The sequence below is a fragment of the Mus musculus genome, chromosome 1 (genome assembly GCF_000001635.26).
Source record: "Mus musculus strain C57BL/6J chromosome 1, GRCm38.p6 C57BL/6J".
NCBI classification, from domain to species: Eukaryota; Metazoa; Chordata; class Mammalia; order Rodentia; family Muridae; genus Mus; species Mus musculus.
In genome coordinates this window covers 154,241,521-154,268,445 of record NC_000067.6, presented here as the reverse complement: position 1 = coordinate 154,268,445, position 26,925 = coordinate 154,241,521, and the positions used below count along the sequence as shown (strand labels likewise).

At 42.1% G+C, this 26,925-nt stretch overlaps 3 long non-coding RNA genes across 3 annotated transcripts in view; 2 read left to right on the top strand and 1 right to left on the bottom strand.

The window, feature by feature from the left end:
* 4930532M18Rik (RIKEN cDNA 4930532M18 gene) overlaps nucleotides 1-12,757 on the bottom strand; it is a 14,728-nt gene extending 1,971 nt beyond the window's left edge. Inside the window, exons 1-2 of the long non-coding RNA NR_108050.1 lie at nucleotides 12,685-12,757; nucleotides 5,310-5,392 (exon numbers count right to left, since the gene is read on the bottom strand). This is a non-coding gene — a long non-coding RNA (RIKEN cDNA 4930532M18 gene). The remainder of the gene's footprint in view (nucleotides 1-5,309; nucleotides 5,393-12,684) is intronic.
* Nucleotides 4,375-6,772, top strand: Gm30465. The gene is made up of 3 exons (XR_387488.2): nucleotides 4,375-4,416; nucleotides 5,347-5,412; nucleotides 6,500-6,772. It is a non-coding gene; the product is annotated as a predicted gene, 30465 (long non-coding RNA).
* On the top strand, nucleotides 11,540-26,925 carry 4930452N14Rik (RIKEN cDNA 4930452N14 gene). The gene is made up of 4 exons (NR_040629.1): nucleotides 11,540-11,843; nucleotides 12,334-12,406; nucleotides 14,115-14,170; nucleotides 26,746-26,925. It is a non-coding gene; the product is annotated as an RIKEN cDNA 4930452N14 gene (long non-coding RNA).

The following is a 26,925-nucleotide window of genomic DNA, read 5'->3' as shown; positions in this document are numbered from 1 at the left end:
AGGTCCTTACTCTGCTCAGTGTAAAACTCACTGTGTAAACCAGGCTGGTCTTGAACTCACAAAAATGTACCTGTCTTTGCCTTCTGAGTGACAGAACTAAAGATATGCACCCTTGTGCCCAGTCAAAAACAGCTAGTTTAAGAAAGACTAAAGGACATGAAATTTATGATCATGACTGTGGTAGTAGTATTTTAGCAATACCCACTGCTCATTATATAGATAAGACATCAAATGAGGGTGGGTGTGATGGTTTGAATATACTTTGCCCAGGGAGTGGCACTATTAGGAGGTGTGGCCTTGTTGTGGGGGAAGTGTGTCACTGTGGGTGTGGGCTTTAAGACCTTCATTCTAGCTCCCTGGAAGCCAGTCTTCTGTTTGCCTTTGGATCAAGATGTAGAACTCTCAGCTCCTCCAGTGCCATGCCTGCCTGGATGCCGCCATGTTCTCACCTTGATGATAATGAACTAACTTCTGGACCTGTAAGCCAGCCCCAGTTAAATGTTGTCCTTATAAGAGTTGCCTTAGTCATGATATCTGTTCACAGCAGTTCAACCCTAACTAAAACAGTGGGGGCACCACAGAAATGAATAGAACAGAGTCCTTACAAACAGAAGCAGTCTTTTTTAAATACATGTATGTGTATGAATTTGTGTCTGTGCGTACAGGTATGAGTGTCCCACAGGGCTAATGTGAATGTCAGACAACCTCAAGTATTGGTCTTTACCTCTTTGGTTTGAGACAGGGTCTCTGTTGTTTGCCACTACACACATCAGATGAGCTGGCCCATGGGCGTTATGGAATTTCTCTATCTCTACTTCCATCTCCCTGGGATTACAGACACAGGCCACCTTGCCTGACTTGATCTGGGGAATTCAAACTCAAGTCCTCATGCTTCTGTGGTAAGCACTTTACCAACTGAGCCACCTCTCCAGGCTTTAAAAATATGTTTAATCGATAGGTAAAATTTGATTCAGAAGAAAGAGTTAAGTCTGGAAACTCAACAACCAAGCCCAAGATGTGAAGTTAAAATCTCAAGACATTCAAGGTTCTGGATAGAGCACAGCAGCCCATGTGCCCGAGAAAATGCAGTGACTCTCATAGGTGAACTCTGCATAACAGTTTGCAACCCGTGAAGCTCACATCTCTCCACTGCTGTGCTTTGTTTACACGGTGACTTGCTTTTTGATGGCATGACCCCGACTAAACTACTTATCCTCTACGAGCCTTGAGCTTCTTACAAGAATGGGGATAGTGTTGTCCATCTCTTAGGGTTGCTTAGGATGTTGGCTAAGTGCAGAATTTAAAAATGCTTTCAGTGAAAACTGTAAGGCATGGCTGAGAGAAATTAAAGATGATAATAAAATGTGACATACCATATTGATGGGTTATTCAGTAATGTTAAATGATATAAGGTCTCCAGGTTATCAATTCAATCAAATTACCAGGTTCTTTGGGGGTGGGGTGTTGGTGATGTAATTTTAATATTTTGTATGAAAATACAAAGAACATAGAATGAAGAATATGTTGAAGATCGAGTTCAGAGAACCAGTTGAAACCTCTGCCAACATGAATGCTATTTGGTGTTGTGAAAGAATGATTAAGTAGAACAACAAATAACAACAGTACAGGAGTGAACTCATGAAAATCTGAAGAATGCCATCATAAGTCATTTTAAATAAACATCACTGAATTGATTGCCATCGCTATGGAAACATAAAACTGACCCCTGCACACTGCAGCATAAACAAAAATTAATTTAAGCTAGATCACGCACTCACATGGAAAATGGGAAACATCAAAATTCTTAAAATTTACAAGCTTTGGGATAGGTAAAAATTTCTATAAAACAACCGTAAAGAATATTTTAATTGAGCTTGGTTAAAGCTGAGTAGTATTGGTAGCGTGAACAGTGCAGAGGAAAAAGGAGAGATATCTGCAGAATAGGGGCCAGACAATGTATTCACATCCAGAATATACCGAATCCTAAAAGTATCAATAAAAGTATAAGTTGCATCAAAGCCAAGCAGCAGAGGCCTGGACTTCTAAAAGAGATTATGCATCTGCTGATTGACAGGAAACCTATTCAGCAGTGTAAGTTATCAATGCCTCTACTGGGATGACTGAGGTTTCTAAAACTTAGCAAGGCTGGGCACTGGTACGAGTAGAGAGCAACTGGAACTTTCATGCATTCTTGCTAGTAGGAGGGTAAGTTGCTAGGGACATGCTAGAAAACCAGTGTTATTGGTATTAATGGTAAGCCCACCATTTGTAGATCTAAGGCCTTCCAACCATCACGGTTCTATAGCAAAATGAAATAAAATATACCCACAAGTAGTCTTGCACTATAATGTAACATAAAACAACAGCAAAGGAAAAAAATCAATCTGAATTATATTAGTAACATGTTGTATGAAAAATGTAATCATACAGGCATCATGGCCATGCCTGGAATCCCAACACTTAGGAGGCTGAAAAAGAATAATCACAAGTTCAGGACAACCTGAATTATGTAACAAATTTTAACTAGCTTCGGGTATTGGATAGGACTCTGATTCAATAATAATAATAATAATAATAATAATAATAATAATAATAATAATAATGTTTACAAATAAATAGTTAAAAATAGAAATTAAGTGCATATGGTTAAAATAGGCCATAAGAATACGAGGACATTTATACAATTTCACTGAGCTTTATACTTGACTTATACAGCTTATTACATAATATATACAGACACACATGCAAACACATATAAACTTAATATGTAGGTGTAGATATGCACACACACATACACTTTTAATAGCACCTGGTACATAGAAACGCTCAACACAGTCATTTTGATGACCATTCTTGAATCCTAGGAAGCAGCCAGAACAACCACCACGTCCTTGCAGGGAATGGAAATGAAGCTCCGCCATGTTGCAGTGCTTGCCCAAGCCACGGCACTGACAAGGGAGGAGGCGCAGCTTGAGCTCGTGTCCTGACCTGGCTTCCAGAGCTGCGTGTCCTGCCTTGTTACTCCCTTTGAAAGCACCCTTGAGTTCTTTGTCTTGCTCCCTGCTGGCAGTACATGCTTTCTACCTTCCCTGAATGGGACCGAGGCTTCTCAACTCTTCAGCTGATAAAGGGAAAGCAATCAGAGCAATCATATCCTGTCTTGGACACTGGACAGGATTCCTCACAGCAACAGGCTACGAAGTAAAGACGTATTTACAGCCATCCACTAATTCTGTAGAACTGTGACTGATATAATTTCTCACAGTCACTAATTTGTTTGTTATGAGCTAGGAATATGAAGATTAAAAACAATGGGATTTTGCACACAATATTCAAAAGATATCTCCACTTCTATATCGGAGCATGCAGTTGTGCTCTCAGAGGAAAGGCCACTGGAAGATCTCTTTGTGGTTCCTAAAAGTACAAATATGGGTACTAGTGTTCCATAATCTGAGCTGAACCGACCTTAGAAGTGTTCACTAGATACCATCAAAGTTTGCTTGGGTAGCTCTTGGTTACTTCGCCTGAGGACACCCTCTCATCTCTCACTAAGATGACATGATAAATCATGCACGGAAAGATGAGACCCTTTCACTTATCCAATCTTTTTGGATGGTTACTGTTCTACACATTATGATGTGACTGGGAATTTGATAAACTTTGTGCATCAGACCGTGTAATGAGCAATGTGTAGGATAAGAACTGGGATTTGTTAATGAAAAAGACATGGAAATTCTTGCTCTCATTGGAGACAAATAAAACAAGTTATACAGTGTGTTTAAAGGTGAGAGTTACAACGGGAGTATTTAGCAGGGAAGGCAGATGGAAAGGACTGTCTGGGATCTGAGCACCGGCTAGTAGGTCCTCTGAAAAGGTTGCATTTCAGTAGAGGCTTGAAGTCCATGAGCCTGAAGAGCCTCCCGTGGGACAAAGAGCTGTCAGAGTTTCGACATGGCTGCTGTTTTAAGGAGTAACGAGGCTGGGCTTGGAGAAAAAGACCAGGAGAAGTCACATAGCCACCAGAGTTTAAAATGCTTTCTAAATGGGCCAAGTTGATTTCTGTTTTCAGAGCTATCCAATTAAAGAGAGTTGAGGAGGAAGAGGAGGAGGAGGAGGAGGAGGAGGAGGAGGAGGAGGAGGAGGAGGAGGAGGAGGAGGAGGAGGAGGAGAAGTGGAGACTGGATGGAGTTTGGACCCCTGGGGTGGACCACCTTCTAGGGGCAAAGTGCCATGCTGAGGGTGACTTGATAAGCTCAGAACTGAAGAACAGTCCTTGTCCAAGATTCCCCCTCTGCCCGCCCCCCTCCGTCTCAGACACCACTTAACTGTCAATCAAGTTTCTGGTCTCCCTTAGCGTCAACCACAATACATTCTGTCTCTTCTCCCTGTCCTCCCTCTTGGAAGCCGGCAATGAAGGTACAGATTTTATTTTTGCACTTTTGTGAAACGGGTGAAATATTTTTATCTTTATGAATTATTTCCCATTCTTTAAAAAAATACCTCATTTAATGGGATATGTTTCTAAATGACTAGGTCATGCATATTTCAGAAGGCACCCTCTGGGACCAGAAGAGAACCTTGCCTAGGGGGAATGTTTTCAATCCCTACATTCTGCATCCAGCCTCAGAAGCCAGATGATACCCACTCCCCAGAGGCTAAGAAGGTGGAGGGTGGAAGGAAACTGAGACACCCCCAGCCCTCTCTGAGGTTGTTTTCTCAGTTAAACACAGTGGAAGAGCTGGAGTCAAGTCTCCATGGAGACTAGAGTAGAACTAAGCTGCCTTTGTCAGTCCTCAGGTAATAGTTTTCATGGGAAGCCATCGTGTATATATTATACTAGAAGTTGAAGAGCATCCCAGGTCCTCCTAGCCCAAGTCAACATCAGCACCATAGTGCTTAAGTCATCATGGTCATCATAGAGACCCTCACTTATGAACTGAAAACATTTTTGGCATATAAAAACATAAACTTCTAAACTTTATGTAAAAGAATGCCATAAGCTAACAGGAAAATCAGAAGTAATGATTTGATATAGGAAAAAGGAAAGACAACCAGGAGAAACAGGAATGTGGATTATTAAAAATTGAAAATAACAGTGGTAACAATGGCTAAACTCTGCTAAAAAAAAAATTGCCACAATTCTCATGCTCTCTTGTGCTGGATGTGGAGTCTCGCATTTCACCTACGTCATTCGATTTAAACTTGCAAAGAAACAGTTGTTCTGGAGCAGTTACTGTTGTCCCCAGTTTTCAGTAAAGAAATAGAATTTTGGAGATGCTAAGTAATAAATCCAACTCTACAAAGCTTACTTGCATCATAGAGGGTCCTTCTGCCCCAATTTTTCAGAGAAAGAGGCAAATCAAGGCAGAATACACTGGAGAGATCTGGGAATCTGCAGAGAGAAATTGACGGGTAAGAATAAGCTTTAGATGAAAAAGAGGCAGCTTTAAAAAAAAAAATTGAGTTTGTTGGCAGAACGGTGGCTGCACACCTTTAACTCAAGCACTTGGGAAGCAGAGGTAAGTACATCTCTGAGTTTCAGGCCAGCCTGGTCTACAGAGTGAATTCCGAGACAGCCAGAGCTATACCGAGAAACCCTGTCTCCAAGAGGCAGGTGCTTAGAAAATGAATGGGAGAATGTCAGCTTCACAGGATCAGAGGTAAGCGCTCTTCTGATGTAGTTGGCAGGCGTTAAACTTGTCCACAGTGTTGTAAAGCAGTGGGAAGATGGATTATAAGATCAGGAGTGGGACAGTTGTTCCTGGGTATTGGCCACTCATCTGATGGGAGAGATTAATTGTTCTCAGTGTCTGCAGCTGGTTGTTGTCATATTTACTGAGCAAGCTATAGCAAGATTAGGGCCCTGGGAGTCCCTGGGTGTTCTCTAGGCACAGCCTCCTCTTGAAAGTAGATGGGAACCTCTGAGGCTTCTTCACTTCTCTAAGGATACTTTCCTTTCATTGGGGTGTGTGTGTGTGGGGGGTGTTATTCATCTTCCTTTTCTATCATTTATCTTAGTCGTTAAATGATAGAAAATCTATCCCTGCAGTTCAGTGATGGATAACCATGAAGCCTTGGAAAGTGGCATCACACAAAAGACCAGGGCCAGGCCGTGTAGCTCATGCCCACAATGCTAACTGGGATTTTCTTTTTCCCAGTTTCTCTTGTTTGAGGGCAAGATCTATAGCATCCAAAGTTCCTTACATGATAGACTGGCGACTGTGGGATTCTTATCTTTGAAGCTCTTTGGTGGACAGAGATGTCTAGATAACAAGCATTCAATAAACGTTTTAGGAGTCAAAGAAACTGCTCTGAGTATGAGGCCAGCCTGGACTACACAGTGATATCCTGTCTCAAAACCAAACAAAGAAAACAGAACAAAAAGGCTAGGATATTTAGCACCGTGTATACAATCCTAAAGCTAACAGAGCATATGTTGGTCCCTGCTTTGAGTAGCATATTAAACTTCTTACTTTTTTGCCTCTCCTTGTATTTGCAGAGGTCCGGACAATGCAGAAATGACAGCTGCAGAGGCTACATTTTCAATAATCACTGTGCCAGTGCTCTTCCTGGTGACATGGAAGTGACGCTTGCAGCATCTTTGGTGACTAGCCCCTAATTTAATGCTTCCCTTTCACTCGTTTAGACTTTAACTCAGAAAACACTAAACGTGTGTTATCAGGACACTGTCCACAGGAGCTTCAAAGACAAGAATCCCTAGCCACCGGTCTGTCATGTAAGGGACTTTGGAAGTTGTATTTGTGCCCTCAAAACAAGAAACACCTGGAAAAAAAAAGAAAACCTGAACGGTAACTTTGATCTTTCAGAGAAGAGAAACTGTCATCCCTGACATGGAGACAGGGCTGTACAGGCCATTGTCATTTACTGCTGCAGGTGCCAGGGAGAAACACTTAGAATAGCTGACTGATTGTTGGAGACTGAGTGTGGACTAGCCTGAGGCATTACATTCAGAGGCTCCTGACAGGCTAGGTCTCCACACTGGGGTGGGGTTTGCTTTCAGGAGTCCTACCAAGTTATTGAGATGAAGACTGAAGGAACAGCCTTCCCTAAAGGAAAGGAAACCGTTGCCATTCAATATGGAAAAGCCTCCCAGCATAACAGGAAGCAAAGAGAAGAGGCAAGTCGAGCCTACGAGTTAACCAGAAAAGACAACAGGGCTAACCCTTTGGCCATCAGTTCCCAGCTACTTGAGTTCTGGCAGTGCTGGGGAGTTGGGTAAGCTGCTATCATTGAGAGCTGGTAAAGTCAAAAATGAAGGGATTGGAGGAAGTCTTCTGTTGTGGTAGTGTGGCTTTTGATCCTCTGAGACAGATATCTCATGGACCCAGGCTTTATTACTTCACACCACAATTCTAACTTTTCATAAGAAAAAGCACAGTAATGGGCAAAGGGAAAAAAATATCTTGCGTCTCTAGAAGCTATTATGATGGCTGTGTCTCAAGCTGTGAGCTCTCAGCTACTGCTCCAGCACCATGCCTGCCTACTTCTTGCCATGCTCCCTGCCTTGATAGTCATGGATTCCAACCTTCTGAAACTGTAAGTCCCAAATAAAATCTTTCTTCAATAAATTTCCTGGGTCATGGTATCTTATCACAACAATAGAGAAGTAACTAAGACTGAGTGTGTCTGAAACAAAAAACTTTATGGTTGTCAAGAGAAAGCACACAAAAGCGATGCTTTAATTGTCTCTGCTGTCTAGTGCTTTAAAAGGTGAACTAGGCCTTGTTAATCATTGCTGACTTTTCTGGTTTAGTCATACTTCAATTTAAATGTCTATTTCACTGCTTCTGTGGGAACGTTTCTGGGCATCATGAGGAAATGTCATAAACTCTAAAGGAACCAAATAAGGGAACTGAGAGGGATCTTACAGTGTCAGAAAGTCTAGAAAGTCACTTTGTGTGTTGAGTGTCTCTTGAGACACCTTGAGTTTTTAGATGGGCTACACGAATATCTTTTTCTCTTTGAGTTACGAGAAAGGTGGGGAAGAGGCACCCAAGCCATCCTGCTTCTTTCGAGAAGCTGAAGAGTAGGTTGGTCAACTGTATAGGGTGATTAGGGCTCATCTAGGACAGACTGAAGCCCTTTCTGGGTGTGGCTTGACTTAGTTCTTAATTGTTGAAGTTCAAGGTCATAATATTAAGGGAATACTTGGTGTCTTGATACTTAAGTTGCTAAAACCTTCAAAAAAGCTTCAGGTTTTAATGACCTAAAATCAACACTACATAGCATGGGTTACCAAGAGTACCTTGGCTTGATGGCAGCCAATTTTGGGATTACCAGCTCTGCTTCCCTCTACCCTTGGTACACTGCAGGAGTATGCCCCTCTATCTGTGGATATATGATGAGTTGTCCCCATCTCAGGAACGCTAGCTCTTCCCCATGCCAGGAATGCCCTTCCCTCATTCTTGCAGACTCTGCCCACTCAGATGATGTTTCGGGTATTTTAATGGAGCCTTCTTTGTAATCCTAGCTCACCAAACTACTCCACTGCATACCTGGATGTCTCCTCTTCTTAAAGTGTGCTGTTATGGATCTCTACCCCAAGGATGTAAGCAAGGACCTGGCATGAACTGATGCCTAGAGGAAGGCCTAAAATATAAGCAATATTTCCGTAATAGTGAGAATTAAATAAAATCTCTATTACAATTTTTACTATGCCAGATAACTAATATGTACATGCATTATTGGTTATTAATTCTGAGATTGGTTATCAGTTTTGTCCAGGATTAATCTGGCTGAGATTTATGGCAATATCCAGCAACACAGTAGGACAGAAAAGAATCCAGTAGGACGGCAGAACAGACAAGAGGTTTGTTTATGGGTAGGTAGGAGTAAGGCGCTCAGGCTGGGGACACTGTCAGAGCAAAGATGCAGAAATCGGAAGAGGCAAGAGGGGCATTTGCCATCAGGATAGCTACTGCTTCTTTCCCTCAAAGCCGAGCCTACCTGTGAGCATTTGCAGAGACAGCTAAGAAGAGCTAGAGACACAGGGAAAGGTCATTGTTCCAGCTTAAAAGTGGCATCCTCTCGATAGCATCACTTACAGACTATGCAAGTGCCTAAACAGATCTTCAGGATCCCAGCCATTATGTACCTACGGATTGCTAAAAGGAAGCTGAGAGAAGCCATGTGAGCAATTACTATTCATAAGTTGGAAACGAACTCTGAAGAAATAGATTTCCAAACTCTCTAGAAGCCCACATCTTTCAGAAACCATTCATGAGGTGAATCTATAGAAAAAAATAGAAAGGGGAAAGGGAGAGAGGGAGAAAGAGAGAGAGAGAGAGAGAGAGAGAGAGAGAGAGAGAGAGAGAGAGAGAGAGAGAGAGAGAGAGAACACAAAGGAATGAAGGTGGATGGCAAAGAGAATGCTTTGAAGAGTTCAATAAGAGTTATGCCAATGCTCTTGGGAATGATTAACACTAGTGACAGTCCTACTCCACATGGAGAAGTGAATAAATATCAAACCGCCCCACAACATGAAAGTGGGAAGCACTTAGCAGACAGCATCTCCAGCAGACAGCCTCAAAAGAAAGGCTTGAGTTCCTTAGCCTTTGAGTAACTCTGAACTTCATGGTTCTTTGTGGAAGGGGCCACACCCTTCCTTTTTGCCTGTTCCTCAGGCCTGTGACAAAGCCTTACGTAAGGCACATGCAGAGAAATAACAGGATCTCTGGGAACCAGCTCTTAAAGGCTTATTTAAAAAAAAAGAAAAAGAAAGAAAGAAAAACTGCATTGCTAAATTTAGGGCAATGACTCAGAAGACACCCCCACTCCAACGCATGCACACCTCCCTAGCTAATGCTCCACACACGTTTAACTGGTTTTCTTGGCATTTAAAAAATTTTTTTTTCCTCAGTTTCAGCACAGGGCTTTGCATCTGCCTGTAAAGGTTCTTGCTGTAGGAATCATTTGCCCTTTAAAAAAAAATGAAATGATGGCTTAAACTAAATGAATAAAATATAAGGCAGGGTATAACAACGCCTCACATGGATCTGAAATTTGGGAACTGCATGGCTCACACGAGGGGAAAATGTATTCTCTGAGGACCTTCAGAGTTTCGGCATAATTCTTAGCAGTCACAGGTTATCAATCTTCAAAATGTCACACCGAAAACAAGCGTTTGACATCAGAGTCATGGTATTGGCTTATTCATTTGATTGTTTCTGTGCTATGCTATGTAGATGCAGGCGGCTGTGTGGATGCAAGCAGCTGTGTGGCAGCCTCAGGAGTGCACAGCAAGGCTGATGGGCTCCAATCCAGAAGGGCCAGTAGGTCAAAGGTCAGTGAGCACGCCACTTCCTCTTGACACTTCCATTTCCTCGTGTATAAATGTGAGAGGTCTGGAATGGATCTGCCCATCCCAGAGTGATGCGCAGAGGTCTATTGAGGTAACAACTCAACTTGGTCTCCTTTGTTCATCCAAAAGGCTCAGTGGCATTTTAAAGACTCAAATGCTAAGGAAAGTGAGATTATGGAATTTCCAGAAAAATGGGTACATCTGTAAACTATTATAAGTGAGGTGATCCAGACTCAGGAAGGCATAGTCTTTAATATGTAAATCCTAGCCTTCAGTGTTTGTATGTATGTAAACAGGGGGTGGGGGGGCTAGGTGTGAGTAGGCATAGGCTATGAACCTAGACCATGGGAGGGGGGACAAGAGGCATTGAGGAAGATGGTAAGACAAAGGGACTAGTGATATGAAAACAGACAGAGGTACTAGGGGTGGGAAGAGTACAGCGGGATAATGGCTAGGAGGAGGAAGAAGGCTACACAACAAACATTGTTTTCTTTGGGAAATGCCACAAGGAAACCTAATATTTTGTATTTTAAATAAGAAAAATAAAAATTTAAAGGTCTATAGTTTTTTTGTAATTAAAAATAATAATAACCACAGAACACTGGCGATCACCTCGTTCTTCAAACTCTATTGCTCATGAAACAGGCTTGCATCTGTATCTCTGTCCTGATAACCTTTTAACCTACATGCCACTGGATCCTAATGCTCTCTGGGCTCAGGTTTGAAAATGAGCCCCTGAACTAGATGTCTATATGAACAACCTTGTGAGCTACTGCCAACTCCAGATTCAACTCAGTTCTGCCACAAGAGAGCTTACATCTTTCAGGTGCCATGAAGAACAAGGACCCTGCCTTCCAACTGTTCCCAGTCATGGTCTACACTGATCTTCCTGATAGAAAAGCAGGTGGTCCAGTGAGCTGACGGCATCTCCATAATGCGAAGGGGGAGCTCCAAAGGTTGGTGCTTGCTTCCGTCTGGCTCACTGCCCCACAAAGAGCTCATCTTCTGTCCCCAGTTGTCGACTTTGAAATACCGTGTATCAAAAATATGTGACTCTATGATGAAATATTGAAAGGAAGCTGTCTGTTGTTTTCGCAACAGATCCCCTGCATACTGAACCGCAGGAGCTCTATTCCGGTTCTGGGGAGGGCTAGAAGGAAGCGGGATATTATGGGGTAAGACAATGGTTGTCACGGATCCTGCAAATAAGCGTCAGGAGCTCCTGCCTGTGATTGGCAAGTCTGAAATCGTTTCGGTGGGGAAACGTATCGCATCAAGAACAGGAAGATTCTTGTTTGGTGCCAGAGCAGCTTGAAATCTGGTCCAGAATATTTTATCAAAAAGAAAAAAAAAAAAAAAAAAAAAAAGCTCTGACTTGGGATTCTCTCTTCTGAGCAAGACAATTGCAATCTGCTTCAAGCTTTAGAGCTAATGGTACCACCCACTGAGTCTCCTTTTGGACCTATGAATAGGGACAATTCTCACAGTTTTAAAGTGGCCCCATCATGTCAAGCTACTAGAGGTATGATCTGGAGGGCAGGAGCAGCAGGGGGGAAGAGCTGGCAGAAACCCGGGATGTTTCCGGAGGTGACAGGTAGCTCACTCATTGCATGCTAAAGACCTCCAAAGCAACAGTCCACTCTAATAAGGAAGACTGTGTTCCCATGCTCTTCTTGATGGGAAGAACAGTAAATGGAAATCCAAAATAATGAAACAGAGATGTGGGATGGGAGGGAGGAGAAGTTGGCCACTGAGCAATGAGACCAAAGGACGATGAAAGGAGGCACAGGTAAAAGAGAGACAATGTCAAAGTGGAAATGGATTCAATTTCAAGTCTAGGGAAATCAAATACCCACTCTCCCAGTCTCCATATGTATAGCAGCAGACAGGAGAGAACATTGTTCCCTAAAAAAGAGAGTGGGATGTTAGTAAGAGAAGTGGGAGAGAGAGAATAGTTATTACATGACTTCATTTTCCTAAAGTAACTAACCATTTGAAAGCTTGCCCTGCAGGCAGCTGGGCCACACCCTCCTGGGAGGGACTTCTGAATTCCCAATGGCTGTTTTCATCTGACTTTTGGAAAGTGTAAGTTAGGTGGGCTGCCTCAACCACTAAACCTATGATAGTCTGGGATCTTTGGGAATAAAAGGGGAGGGGAGCCATGAGGTAGGGCCAGCTTCTTTTGTTGGGGCCCATGAGAAGATATTGGGGTCTCCTAGGGATTTGGGCTTCAGAGTGCCAGGTAAGCCCTGCAGATACTCGGTCTTAACTCCTTTTGGACCTTATCTCTTTCATACTCCTCTCTCTCTCTCTCTCTTTCTCTCTCTCTCTCTCTCTCTCTCTCTCTCTCTGCCCTTTCTTACTTAGTTGGGCAATCAACACCCTCCTCCCATCTTCCTTGTTCTTCCCCTGTGGCCACTTTCTCGTTGTCACAATGGGAGTGTAGCCCAGGTCATAAGCAGTTGTCTTTAGAGAGTACTTTTTGTCTTGCTCTATAGTCAACCATGCAGGCTTCTGACCTTACACACACCAATGTCCTGTTTCCTTCCTTCCTTCCTTCCTTCCTTCCTTCCTTCCTTCCTTCCTTCCTTCCTTCCTCCCTCCCTCCCTCCCTCCCTGCCTGCCTGCCTGCCTGCCTTCCTTCCTTCCTTCCTTCCTTCCTTCCTTCCTTCCTTCCTTCCTTCCTTCCTTCCTTCCTTCCTCTCTGTTCATTTGTATGACTGATTGCTAGAGAAAGACCTAGCCCTAATCCCAGCCCTGAGTGCTCCCACATTCCAGACGCTGGTTCCCTTTGGGTACTGTTTCCATTTCCCTACAGAAAACACTTGGCATTTCCCCACCTTCTTCAGCCCTTTCTTACTCTTGCCCTTCCTTCTAAAACTCTTACCTCAATAGATGGCTTTTTTTTTCTACACACAAAGCAATATAAAACTAAACCAAACAGCTGGGTCTTGTTGCAGGAAAGGCACTTTTAATCACTACAGAACTTTAAAGAACTTTAATCCCCAAAGAAAGGCTGAACCTCGCATAAGAGAATAGGAATACAGATAGCTGCTTGACAAATCACAATTAAAAAAAGAAAGCATTGTCAAGAATAACAAATAAGAATAAGGAGTAAAGAAAGGGAAGAAGTATAAGGAGAGAAAATGGAAGACTCAGAAAACTGGCCAGAGTAGGCAGACATTTCTAGATGAAGGGACCAATGGAAAATCCCAGAGGAAAAAGCTAAATAGTCATTAAGAATAATAGTGAATTACATTCAATGGGATACCTCTGTGAGGCTAAGGTAATGTCCCTTTTCACTCCTTATCAAATGCTTTTATAAAATCCACAACAAAAAACTTTGTTTGGAAGGAAGAACAATTTTCTATCTATCCAGTTCAATTAAATATAGATATCAAAGCTCCCACAAGATCAGAGAGGCCCTCTTAAGTGAGCCAATCCATACCAGTCAAGATTGAGACCTATAGAAATCTGTGAAAATGAAAACCCTGAGCTGGGGTGATGGTTCAGTGGCTACAAGCACTTTCTGCTCTAACCATTGTGTGGCTAGTTCTATGTCACCTTGTCACAAGCTATAGTCATTTTGGAAGAGGGAAACTCAGAAAAATCCCTCATCAAGCTGACCTGTGGGCAAACTTATGGTACATTTTCCTGATTGATGGATGATGGCTGTGGGAGAGCCCAGCTCACTGTGTGCAGTGCCACTCCTGTACTGGGTACTATAAGACAGTGGTTGAGCAAGCCACAAGGAGCAAGCCAGTAAGCAGCAATCCCTGGCCTTTTTTTTCAGTTCCTGCATCCAGGTTCCAGCCTTGAGTTCCTGCCTGACTTTCTGGATTATAAGATGTAAGATGAAGTCAACTATTTTCTTCCCAAGCTGCTTTAGTCATGGTGGGTTTTTATGGCAGTAGAAACACTAAGACGCCAAGCCTGGTTTGTAGGACCCGCATCAGGTGACTCACAATCATGTGTAACTCCAGCTCCATAAGATCTAATACCCTTGCCTTCTACAGGCATCTGCACCCAACTGCACAGACTCATACACAGAATTAAAAAAATAATAAAGTATAAACCTTGGGCATCTAGAAATATGGGGAAATCATCGTGGCTTTTAAAGTGTTAAAGTTAATGGAGGCAATATCTCATTTTGAAGAGAGAGGGAGGGAGGGAGGGAGAGAGAGAGAGAGAAAGAGAGAGAGAGAGAGGTGGAAGGGAAGGAGGGACAGGGGAAAGATAGAGAGAAAGAGAGAGAGAAAACTTCAAATACAAATTTCAACTTTGCCCTCACTCCACATATCTGTCTCATTTCAGTCTCATCTCAAAGAGAAGATAGTCTGGCTTAACAACAAAACCCAAGGCAGACTAAGATGTCTTACGGAGACAGCTTTGTAATCTGAATCTTAACTCTGACCTTACTAGCTGTATGGCCCAGAGCAAGCTTGTGTAACTTCCCTAAGGCATGGTCAACTCTCTTCTCTGAGCAACAGAAAATAAATAAAATTCCACAAAGGTATTTAGGTTTAACTGGCTTAAGGTATGTGATAGCCACTGGCAACTGCACAGTTCCTCCCTAGAAGGGGCCTGGAGTGAGCACTGCACAGGCAGTATGAGTAGGTTTCCTGAAAGTGGTCCTGGGATCGGCCTCCACATCCCAAATGCTCACCAAGCAACACTTTAAGGTTCTCATCAATGTCTGCCTTGATTCAACTGAACCACCTTTACTATGGTCCCAAACCCTGTGTCAGTCACAAGACGGCAGGGCTAACTCCGTTCTCTCACCTTCCTGTGCCCAGATGGCTTTATGTTACTGCAAGCATAACCCCTTTCCCTCCACCTCCAGCAGGACAGTTGCTGAGCAGAAATTCCCACTGCACATACACCTTTTGTTTCATTGTATTTATTTATCTAACCTCCAATTGTTTGCTGCTCTGGCCTACGAACTTATGGTAATTGAAAGTGGCCAAGAACTCCCACCAACCCATACCATCTGTCTTGCTTTGCTTCCTCGGGAGGACCCAGGATGCTGTCCAGCATCTGTGCTGCATTTCCCGCAGTCCACCCTCCCCTGCTACTAGATTATGTCACACCTTTTCCTTTCTCTTCACACATCCAGCACCTCTGCCCCCATTCTCACTCTCAGCAGACGACCTTGCTTTCTTTCTTTCCTGGCAAAATTGGAGCAATCAGAAGAGAACTTCCACAAACTCCCACGACCTCATCTACCCACCTCCAACCATCTGTATCCATATACTCTGCCTTCCTCCGGTTACTAAAGATGAACAGCATGCTCCTCTCTATAGCAGATCCTTTCCCTCCCTTGTGCAATTAAGAATACCTAGCAGGGATAAGTAGAGGAATGTGTGTGTGTGTGTGTGTGTGTGTGTGTGTGTGTGTGTGTGTGTGTGTGTGTGTGTGTGCACATATAACTGTTTGCATATATGTGTGTAAGAGAAAGTATGTATATGTCTTAGTTGGTGTTCTATTACTGTGAAGTGACACCATGACCAAGGTAACTCTTATAAAGGAAAGCATTTAATTGGGACTTGCTTACAGTTTCAGAGGTTTAGCCCACTATCCTTATGGTGGAAAGCATGGCAGTACCCAGGCAGACATGGTAGCTGAGAGTTCTACATCTGGCTGTAGGTAGCAGGAAGAGACACTAGGCCTGGCTTGGACTTTTGAAACCTCAAAGCCTACCACCCAGTGACACCTATTCCAAGAAAGCTACACCTCCTTATCCTTTCAAATAGTGCCACCCCCTAAGCATTCCAACATAAGAGCCCATGGGCCTGTTCTTATTTAAACCACCACACAGAAGGACTGGAAAGATGGCTCAGCAGTTAAGAACATAAGACATTCTTCCAGAGGACCTGAGCTCAATTTCCAGCACCCACATGGTAGCTCATAATCATCTATATTCCAGTCCCAAGGGATCCAATACCTTTTTCTGACTTTCACAGGCACCAGGAACTCATGTGGTATGCAGGCATACATGCAGGTAAAACACCCATACTAAATAATACATACATACATATATTCATACATACATACATATATACATAAGCGGATAAACACACCTCCAGCTATTCTGATGTGACTGCTATGTAAATTTATAATCTGATTTGGGGGGATTTTTATTTTGGGGGATTGTTCATTTGTTTTGGAGACAGGATCTCACTACTGTAGCTCTGGCTGTCCTGGAACTCCCTATATAAACCAAGATGGCCTTAAACACACAGAGATCTGCCTGTCTCTGCCTCCCAAATGTTGGGATTAAAGGGTTAATCCAAATATTTTTAATGTTGGATTGTTTCCTTAGGAGAGATTCTCCAAGAATATGACGCTGTAGAAAAGTTTCATGGAGTGAAGGGGGAGGGGAATAAACAGCCTTCTGAACTTTAATGGACTGAGGTTCAATAAGAAAATGAACAGTGCTCAGGGATGAACTCATATAGTAGAGCCCAGTGAATCCGAATGATACTTTCCTGCCCATCCTTTCAAGTTCTCATGCTTACAGGTGTGCTCAGAGAAGCAACCAAAGAGCCAAGCAGGAAAGGGTGAAATATTCGTTTCTGTTTATGCTATTTGTACAAATTCACAGAAAATAATTCTCAAGGGGGATTTTAATGATGTGAGTTTTCTCCTGAACAAGTCTTTGTGAGATTGAGTAATTGGACTGTTTTTTTACTCTTCCAAGAATTGCACAAACATGCACATAATTCCCTGAAACCCTCTATGACCTCTTGGGAGAAGGGGACTAGGTAGAAGGTCAAATGACTCCTGTGCACTGGCCACTTTGTTAATATGCTTGCACAGACTTCTGTTAGATGTGGTTGTGCTGGCACGTCTTGTGATGATTTTATGTTGATGTTTCCATTATGAAAGCAACCTATACTGCTAAATAATGTAATTCACCATTTATTTTTAAAACATGTCTTCCCTGTCCTCAAACGTAGTCGATTTCCAATGAATAAATAAAAATATATAAATGCAGACAATACAAGGTAGATGGAAGCCACTGATAAGAATAAAATTTAATGGTTTTGAAAAATCTCATTTATACCGAGTGCTATACAACCTGGAGGAGTGGCAAACTACTTTGCTGAAAGGGAGTAAGCCGCAGTCCAAACAGCTGCAGAAGATGTGCTAATTTGTATTTCAAGAGGGCTGCCATGAACTGATAATGTGGGCCTGGGCCAAAACCCATGTAAGAAATACTTAGGTCCCTTCACATCACCTTTCCAAAATGACCCAGGCAAATGATCAATTCCTGCAAAAGGACAGAAGCTGATCCTTCAGTGCAAATGACTAAGAAGAGCTCCAGCTGTGGGCTCCAGCTGTGGGCTCCAGCTGTGGGCTCCAGCTGTGGGCACCCTGTGCTACAGTCAGAATCCAGGGGAAACCGACAGTTTCAACAATGAGCTCTCTCTACACCTTGCACCCAGAACAGTCAGATGTGTGCGCTGTATCTTCTTCAGATGAGATACTCCACTAGGATTGTTCTATCTGAATGTTGAATAAAGGATTTTCATACACTAAAGTCTGTGGTTTGCTCAAAGAACAATTGGGCTCCACACATAATACAATAAAAATAATCTAAGATCCATCCATCCCATTACTTAAAAATTAATTTTTTTCTATTTTGTTTTATTTGGGAACAGGATCTCTCACTAAGCTCAGGCTATCCTCAAACTTGATACATAGCTGAAGCTGCCCTTGAGCCCCTTCTCATCCCCCTGCCTCTACTCTTTGAGGACTGGAACCATAGGCATGTACCACTATATCTGATTTATGCAGTGCTGGGATCAAACCCAGGGCTTTTGCATACTAGAAAGCACTCTACCAACTGAGCTACATATTTAGTCGTGTGATGAAATCTTAGTGCTTTATTTTAAAATTCAGTAGTCAAGAAATCGCGAAACAGTTAAAACGAGCACTAATATTAAATAGAGAAACAATTTGTTGGGGGGGATGAATTAAAAACAAAGATTGCCAAGGAAAGAACCATTATGCTTTTGAAGAGGAGAAAAAAAACACCATCCATGAAACAAGATAGAAGAGCATGAACAAAGCAGGTGGAGCATGACTTAAAATATAATGAGCTCAGGGCTAATGTCACACTCCATTTTCAATGTCTAAGGATGACTGAAGTGTGTTTCTTACTTTTACCAAGGTCAAAGCAATTAGAGCTGCCTTTTGTCTATATCCCAGAGACATAGGTTCCCTTTGTTTTATGACAGCAGCGTCCTTGCATATGGCTCAAAAAGACCCAGGCAGTAAGAATGATGGTTTGGCCACAGTTTTTAGTGCCACCTGTAGAACAATGATTCTAAGCCTGTGGGTCGCAACCCCTTTGGGGGGGTCAAATGATGCAGGGGTCACCAAAGACCATCAGAAAATAGATATTTATATTATGATTCATAACTAGCAGATTTACAGTTATGAAGGGACCACAGATAGATTTATGGTTGGGGACCACCACGACTTAAGGAACTGTATTAAAGGTCGCAGCGTCAGGAAGGCTGAAGACCACAGGTGCAGAAGGTTACTTCTCACTGACCGCTGAAGCTGAGAAAAGGAGAGAAATGTGGTGCAAGTCTTTGTTGAGACTCTTGTGTCCACAACAGGACCATCAGAGAATGAGAGGCTGTTCTCAGAAATGACAAAGTTCATGTGGAAAATGTAGGTGATAAATTTGAGGAAATCTGTTTTTTTTTGTTGTTGTTGTTTTGTCGGTTGGTTTTTCGAGACAGGGTTTTTCTGTGTAGCCCTGGCTGTCCTAGAACTCACTCTGTAGACCAGGCTAGCCTCGAACTCAGAAGACGACCTGCCTCTGCCTCCTAAGTGCTGGATTAAAGGCGTGCGCCACCACTACCCAGCTGAGATCTGTTTTCTTTCTTTCTTTTTTTTTTTTTTAGCCTTTTTTTTTAAATTTTTTATTTTTTATTTATTTTTTTTCCATTTTTTATTAGGTATTTAGCTCATTTACATTTCCAATGCTATACCAAAAGTCCCCCATATCCACCCACCCCCACTCCCCTGCCCGCCCCCTCCCCCTTTTTGGCCCTGGTGTTGCCCTGTACTGGGGCATATAAAGTTTGCAAGTCCAATGGGCCTCTCTTTCCAGTGATGGCCGACTAAGCCATCTTTTGATATATATGCAGCTAGAGTCAAGAGCTCCGGGGTACAGGTTAGTTCATAATGTTGTTCCACCTATAGGGTTGCAGATCCCTTTAGCTCCTTGGCTACTTTCTCTAGCTCCTCCATTGGGAGCCCTATGATCCATCCATTAGCTGACTGTGAGCATCCACTTCTGTGTTTGCTAGGCCCCGGCATAGTCTCACAAGAGACAGCTACATCTGGGTCCTTTCAATAAAATCTTGCTAGTGTATGCAATGGTGTCAGCGTTTGGATGCTGATTATGGGGTGGATCCCTGGATATGGCAGTCTCTACATGGTCCATCCTTTCATCTCAGCTCCAAACTTTGTCTCTGTAACTCCTTCCATGGGTGTTTTGTTCCCAAATCTAAGGAGGGGCATAGTGTTCACACTTCAGTCTTCATTCTTCTTGAGTTTCATGTGTTTAGCAAATTATATCTTATATCTTGGGTATCCTAGGTTTGGGGCTAATATCCACTTATCAGTGAGTACATATTGTGTGAGTTTCTTTGTGAATGTGTTACCTCACTCAGGATGATGCCCTCCAGGTCCATCCATTTGGCTAGGAATTTCATAAATTCATTCTTTTTAATAGCTGAGTAGTACTCCATTGTGTAGATGTACCACATTTTCTGTATCCATTCCTCTGTTGAGGGGCATCTAGGTTCTTTCCAGCTTCTGGCTATTATAAATAAGGCTGCTATGAACATAGTGGAGCATGTGTCCTTCTTACCAGTTGGGGCATCTTCTGGATATATGCCCAGGAGAGGTATTGCTGGATCCTCCGGTAGTACTATGTCCAATTTTCTGAGGAACCGCCAGACTGATTTCCAGAGTGGTTGTACAAGCCTGCACTCCCACCAACAATGGAGGAGTGTTCCTCTTTCTCCACATCCACACCAGCATCTGCTGTCACCTGAATTTTTTATCTTAGCCATTCTGACTGGTGTGAGGTGGAATCTCAGGGTTGTTTTGATTTGCATTTCCCTGATGATTAAGGATGTTGAACATTTTTTCAGGTGTTTCTCTGCCATTCGGTATTCCTCAGGTGAGAATTCTTTGTTCAGTTCTGAGCCCCATTTTTTAATGGGGTTATTTGATTTTCTGAAGTCCACCTTCTTGAGTTCTTTATATATGTTGGATATTAGTCCCCTATCTGATTTAGGATAGGTAAAGATCCTTTCCCAATCTGTTGGTGGTCTTTTTGTCTTATTGACGGTGTCTTTTGCCTTGCAGGAACTTTGGAGTTTCATTAGGTCCCACTTACAATTCTCGATCTTACAGCACAAGCCATTGCTGTTCTGTTCAGGAATTTTTCCCCTGTGCCCATATCTTCAAGGCTTTTCCCCACTTTCTCCTCTATAAGTTTCAGTGTCTCTGGTTTTATGTGGAGTTCCTTGATCCACTTAGATTTGACCGTAGTACAAGGAGATAGGAATGGACCGATTCGCATTCTTCTACATGATAACAACCAGTTGTGACAGCACCAATTGTTGAAAATGCTGTCTTTCTTCCACTGGATGGTTTTAGCTCCCTTGTCGAAGATCAAGTGACCATAGGTGTGTGGGTTCATTTCTGGGTCTTCAATTCTATTCCATTGGTCTACTTGTCTGTCTCTATACCAGTACCATGCAGTTTTTATCACAATTGCTCTGTAGTAAAGCTTTAGGTCTGGCATGGTGATTCCGCCAGAAGTTCTTTTATCCTTGAGAAGACTTTTTGCTATCCTAGGTTTTTTGTTATTCCAGATGAATTTGCAAATTGCTCCTTCCAATTCGTTGAAGAATTGAGTTGGAATTTTGATGGGGATTGCATTGAATCTGTAGATTGCTTTTGGCAAGATAGCCATTTTTACAATGTTGATCCTGCCAATCCATGAGCATGGGAGATCTTTCCATCTTCTGAGATCTTCCTTAATTTCTTTCTTCAGAGATTTGAAGTTTTTATCATACAGATCTTTCACTTCCTTAGTTAGAGTCACACCAAGATATTTTATATTATTTGTGACTATTGAGAAGGGTGTTGTTTCCCTAATTTCTTTCTCAGCCTGTTTATTCTTTGTATAGAGAAAGGCCATTGACTTGTTTGAGTTTATTTTATATCCAGCTACTTCACCGAAGCTGTTTATCAGGTTTAGGAGTTCTCTGGTAGAATTTTTAGGGTCACTTATATATACTATCATATCATCTGCAAAAAGTGATATTTTGACTTCCTCTTTTCCAATTTGTATCCCCTTGATCTCCTTTTGTTGTCGAATTGCTCTGGCTAATACTTCAAGTACTATGTTGAAAAGGTAGGGAGAAAGTGGGCAGCCTTGTCTAGTCCCTGATTTTAGTGGGAATGCTTCCAGCTTCTCTCCATTTACTTTGATGTTGGCTACTGGTTTGCTGTAGATTGCTTTTATCATGTTTAGGTATGGGCCTTGAATTCCTGATCTTTCCAACACTTTTATCATGAATGGGTGTTGGATCTTGTCAAATGCTTTTTCTGCATCTAACGAGATGATCATGTAATTTTTGTCTTTGAGTTTGTTTATATAATGGATTACATTGATGGATTTTCGTATATTAAACCATCCCTGCATCCCTGGAATAAAACCTACTTGGTCAGGATGGATGATTGCTTTAATGTGTTCTTGGATTCGGTTAGCGAGAATTTTATTGAGGATTTTTGCATCGATATTCATAAGAGAAATTGGTCTGAAGTTCTCTATCTTTGTTGGGTCTTTCTGTGGTTTAGGTATCAGAGTAATAGTGGCTTCATAAAATGAGTTGGGTTGAGTACCTTCTACTTCTATTTTGTGAAATAGTTTGTGCAGAACTGGAATTAGATCTTCTTTGAAGGTCTGATAGAACTCTGCACTAAACCTGTCTGGTCCTGGGCTTTTTTTGGCTGGGAGACTATTAATAACTGCTTCTATTTTTTTAGGTGATATGGGACTGTTTAGATGGTCAACTTGATCCTGATTCAACTTTGGTACCTGGTATCTGTCCAGAAATTTGTCCATTTCGTCCAGGTTTTCCAGTTTTGTTGAGTATAGCCTTTTGTAGAAGGATCTGATGGTGTTTTGGATTTCTTCAGGATCTGTTGTTATGTCTCCCTTTTCATTTCTGATTTTGTTAATTAGGATTTTGTCCCTGTGCCCTTTAGTGAGTCTAGCTAAAGGTTTATCTATCTTGTTGATTTTCTCAAAGAACCAAGTCCTCGTTTGGTTAATTCTTTGAATAGTTCTTCTTGTTTCCACTTGGTTGATTTCACCCCTGAGTTTGATTATTTCCTGCCGTCTACTCCTCTTGGGTGAATTTGCTTCCTTTTTTTCTAGGGCTTTTAGATGTGTTGTCAAGCTGCTAGTATGTGCTGTCTCCCGTTTCTTCTTGGAGGCACTCAGAGCTATGAGTTTCCCTCTTAGAAATGCTTTCATTGTGTCCCATAGGTTTGGGTACGTTGTGGCTTCATTTTCATTAAACTCTAAAAAGTCTTTAATTTCTTTTTTTATTCCTTCCTTGACCAAGGTATCATTGAGAAGAGTGTTATTCAGTTTCCACGTGAATGTTGGCTTTCCATTATTTATGTTGTTATTGAAGATCAGTCTTAGGCCATGGTGGTCTGATAGGATACATGGGACAATTTCAATATTTTTGTATCTATTGAGGCCTGTTTTGTGACCAATTATATGGTCAATTTTGGAGAAGGTCCCGTGAGGTGCTGAGAAGAAGGTATATCCTTTTGTTTTAGGATAAAATGTTCTGTAGATATCTGTCAGGTCCATTTGTTTCATAACTTCTGTTACTTTCACTGTGTCCCTGTTTAGTTTCTGTTTCCACGATCTGTCCTTTGAAGAAAGTGGTGTGTTGAAGTCTCCCACTATTATTGTGTGAGGTGCAATGTATCCTTTGAGCTTTACTAAAGTGTCTCTAATGAATGTGGCTGCCCTTGCATTTGGTGCGTAGATATTCAGAATTGAGAGTTCCTCTTGGAGGATTTTACCTTTGATGAGTATGAAGTGTCCCTCCTTGTCTTTTTTGATAACTTTGGGTTGGAAGTCGATTTTATCCGATATTAAAATGGCTACTCCAGCTTGTTTCTTCAGTCCATTTGCTTGGAAAATTGTTTTCCAGCCTTTCACTCTGAGGTAGTGTCTGTCTTTTTCCCTGAGATGGGTTTCCTGTAAGCAGCAGAATGTTGGGTCCTGTTTGTGTAGCCAGTCTGTTAGTCTATGTCTTTTTATTGGGGAATTGAGTCCATTGATATTAAGAGATATTAAGGAAAAGTAATTGTTGCTTCCTTTTATTTTTGTTGTTAGAGTTGGCATTCTGTTCTTGTGGCTGTCTTCTTTTTGGTTTGTTGAATGATTACTTTCTTGGTTGTTCAAGGGCGTGATTTCCGTCCTTGTATTGCTTCTTTTCTGTTATTATCCTTTGAAGGGCTGGATTCGTTGAAATATATTGTGTGAATTTGTTTTTGTCGTGGAATACTTTGGTTTCTCCATCTATGGTAATTGAGAGTTTGGCCGGGTATAGTAGCCTGGGCTGGCATTTGTGTTCTCTTAGTGTCTGTATAACATCTGTCCAGGCTCTTCTGGCTTTCATAGTCTCTGGTGAAAAGTCTGGTGTAATTCTGATAGGCCTTCCTTTATATGTTACTTGACCTTTCTCCCTTACTGCTTTTAATATTCTATCTTTATTTAGTGCATTTGTTGTTCTGATTATTATGTGTCGGGAGGAATTTCTTTTCTGGTCCAGTCTATTTGGAGTTCTGTAGGCTTCTTGTATGATCATGGGCATCTCTTTTTTTATGTTTGGGAAGTTTTCTTCTATTATTTTGTTGAAGATATTAGCTGGCCCTTTAAGTTGAAAATCTTCATTCTCATCAATTCCTATTATCCGTAGGTTTGGTCTTCTCATTGTGTCCTGGATTACCTGGATGTTTTGAGTTAGGATCCTTTTGCATTTTGTATTTTCTTTGACTGTTGTGTCGATGTTCTCTATGGAATCTTCTGCACCTGAGATTCTCTCTTCCATTTCTTGTATTCTGTTGCTGATGCTCGCATCTATGGTTCCAGATCTCTTTCCTAGGGTTTCTATCTCCAGCGTTGCCTCACTTTGGGTTTTCTTTATTGTGTCTACTTCCCCTTTTAGTTCTAGTATGGTTTTGTTCATTTCCATCACCTGTTTGGATGTGTTTTCCTGTTTTTCTTTAATGATTTCTACCTGTTTGGCTGTGTTTTCCTGCTTTTCTTTAAGGGCCTGTAACTCTTTAGCAGTGCTCTCCTGTAATTCTTTAAGTGACTTATGAAAGTCCTTCTTGATGTCCTCTATCATCATCATGAGAAATGTTTTTAAATCTGGGTCTAGATTTTCGGTTGTTTTGGGGTGCCCAGGATTAGGTGGGGTGGGAGTGCTGCGTTCTGATGATGGTGAGTGGTCTTGATTTTTGTTAGTAGGATTCTTACGTTTGCCTTTCGCCATCTGGTAATCTCTGAAGCTAGCTGTTTTAGTTGTCACTGTTAAGAGCTTGTTCTTCAGGTGACTCTGTTAGCCTCTATTAGCAGACCTGGAGGGTAGCACTCTCCTTAGTTTCAGTGGGCAGAGTATTCTCTGCAGGCAAGCTCTCTTCTTGCAGGGCAGGTACCCAGATATCTGGTGTTCGAACCAGACTCCTGGCAGATCAGGCCCGGGTAGCCTGCTTCCCTATGTACCGCAGTCTCAGGTTCCGCGCGATTGGATTGGGGCAGGCGCTGTGTTCCACTCACCAGAGGTCTTAGGATCCCGTGGGGAGTCCCGTGTGGGCCCTTGCGGGTGTTGGGCAAGACTCTGCTGGCAAGGTAGCCCGGGGCTCGAGTCGAGCAGAAGGGACTTGTGCCCCAGATCAGGCCCGGGTAGCCTGCTTCCCTATGTACCGCAGTCTCAGGTTCCGCGCGATTGGATTGGGGCAGGCACTGTGTTCCACTCACCAGAGGTCTTAGGATCCCGTGGGGGGTCCTGTGTGGGCCCTTGCGGGTGTTGGGCAAGACTCTGCTGGCAAGGTAGCCCGGGGCTCGAGTCGAGCGGAAGGGACTTGTTGTCCTGTTTTCTTAAAGAGAGAGAAAAGCTATAATCCCCCAGCTCTCAGGAATCCTGTCAAAAACAGACAAGAAGAGCAGAGGAGAATTTGCTAGGACATTACAGTAGAAACCATCTACAAATAAAATCAAAATGAGTTTCCAAGTAAAAGAGCCCACTGAGTCAAGTAATTCACCTTTTTATGGAAAAACCGCTGGCTAAGAATCAGGTCACATTATGCCTAGTAATCAGTGCTTAAAAACAAAACCCTCCAAGCTTGGCCTGGCACGGACCTAGCTGGAAGAGGCAGTGTGATTGGCAGACACGTTGCAGGCACTGCTTATTTTCTAGTGATGTCACATGTCACCAATTAACATGCAGCAATCATGTGTGGACTGGACTGTCTTCACAGCCATTATGCTTCATAGCTACAAATAGTTCATGGAAACAGACATTTGATGTTAACCTTCTACTATAGCAAGACACTATAGTATGATATACATATACACAGTATCTTCTATATGTGTGTGTTATGTTATAAATATATGTGTTTTTTTATATATAAGTGGTATGTGTGTGTGTGTGTGTGTGTGTGTATGTGTTCTAAGCATACTGTTGTGAATATCTTAATGCCTAAATTTTAATTTGAAATTTTAGGTCATTTCCTGAAGAAGGTGAGTATCTTTAGAATATAGGGGAGAGAATAAAACTTTCCATACGTAACTCTCTGGAGATTTTACAAAGCTTGACTTTTACAATAATTCATCATCTCCTAAGGGAGCTAGCCTCACGTGCATATTCATGTTCAAGCATCTTCTCACCGGGGTTGAGTAGCTCCCAGCTCAATTGGGTTGTTATAGGGGAAATGCTCACTAACTTAGCAGTAATATACTTTTCTGTACATATTTACTTGAAACAATCTCACTTTAATGAATAGTCTTTTATATGAGACATCTCTCATGCAGTATACTTTATGATATTCTTATTGCTTTGAGGGATTTCTCCACATTAATCTTTTGTCTGTCACTTACTTGACTCTTGGCTTAGTTTTTAATATAACCCGGTCTTTAGAAGTCCTTGTGTAATTAAGTCACTTATTTCTTTAGTGATTAATTCTAAGCATATATTTCCAGGCTTTTTTTTAAAACTATGATTAAAATGTTCATACACAAAGTGTCAGCAAAGTAACTCCAGGCTTTAAAAATGCCTTCTGTGTTTCAGGAAATGGAGGAACAAGATGAACCAGAGATCTGGCAAGAGGCATCTAATAGTACCATCGAGGACAGTGGCTCCCTACAGACCCTTAGCCCACCTCTGATACATTCACGCTCATGGTGTTTTCCACAGATGTCTCACATTTCACAAACCTGTCAATTCCAGTACATATCATCTTGAACTATG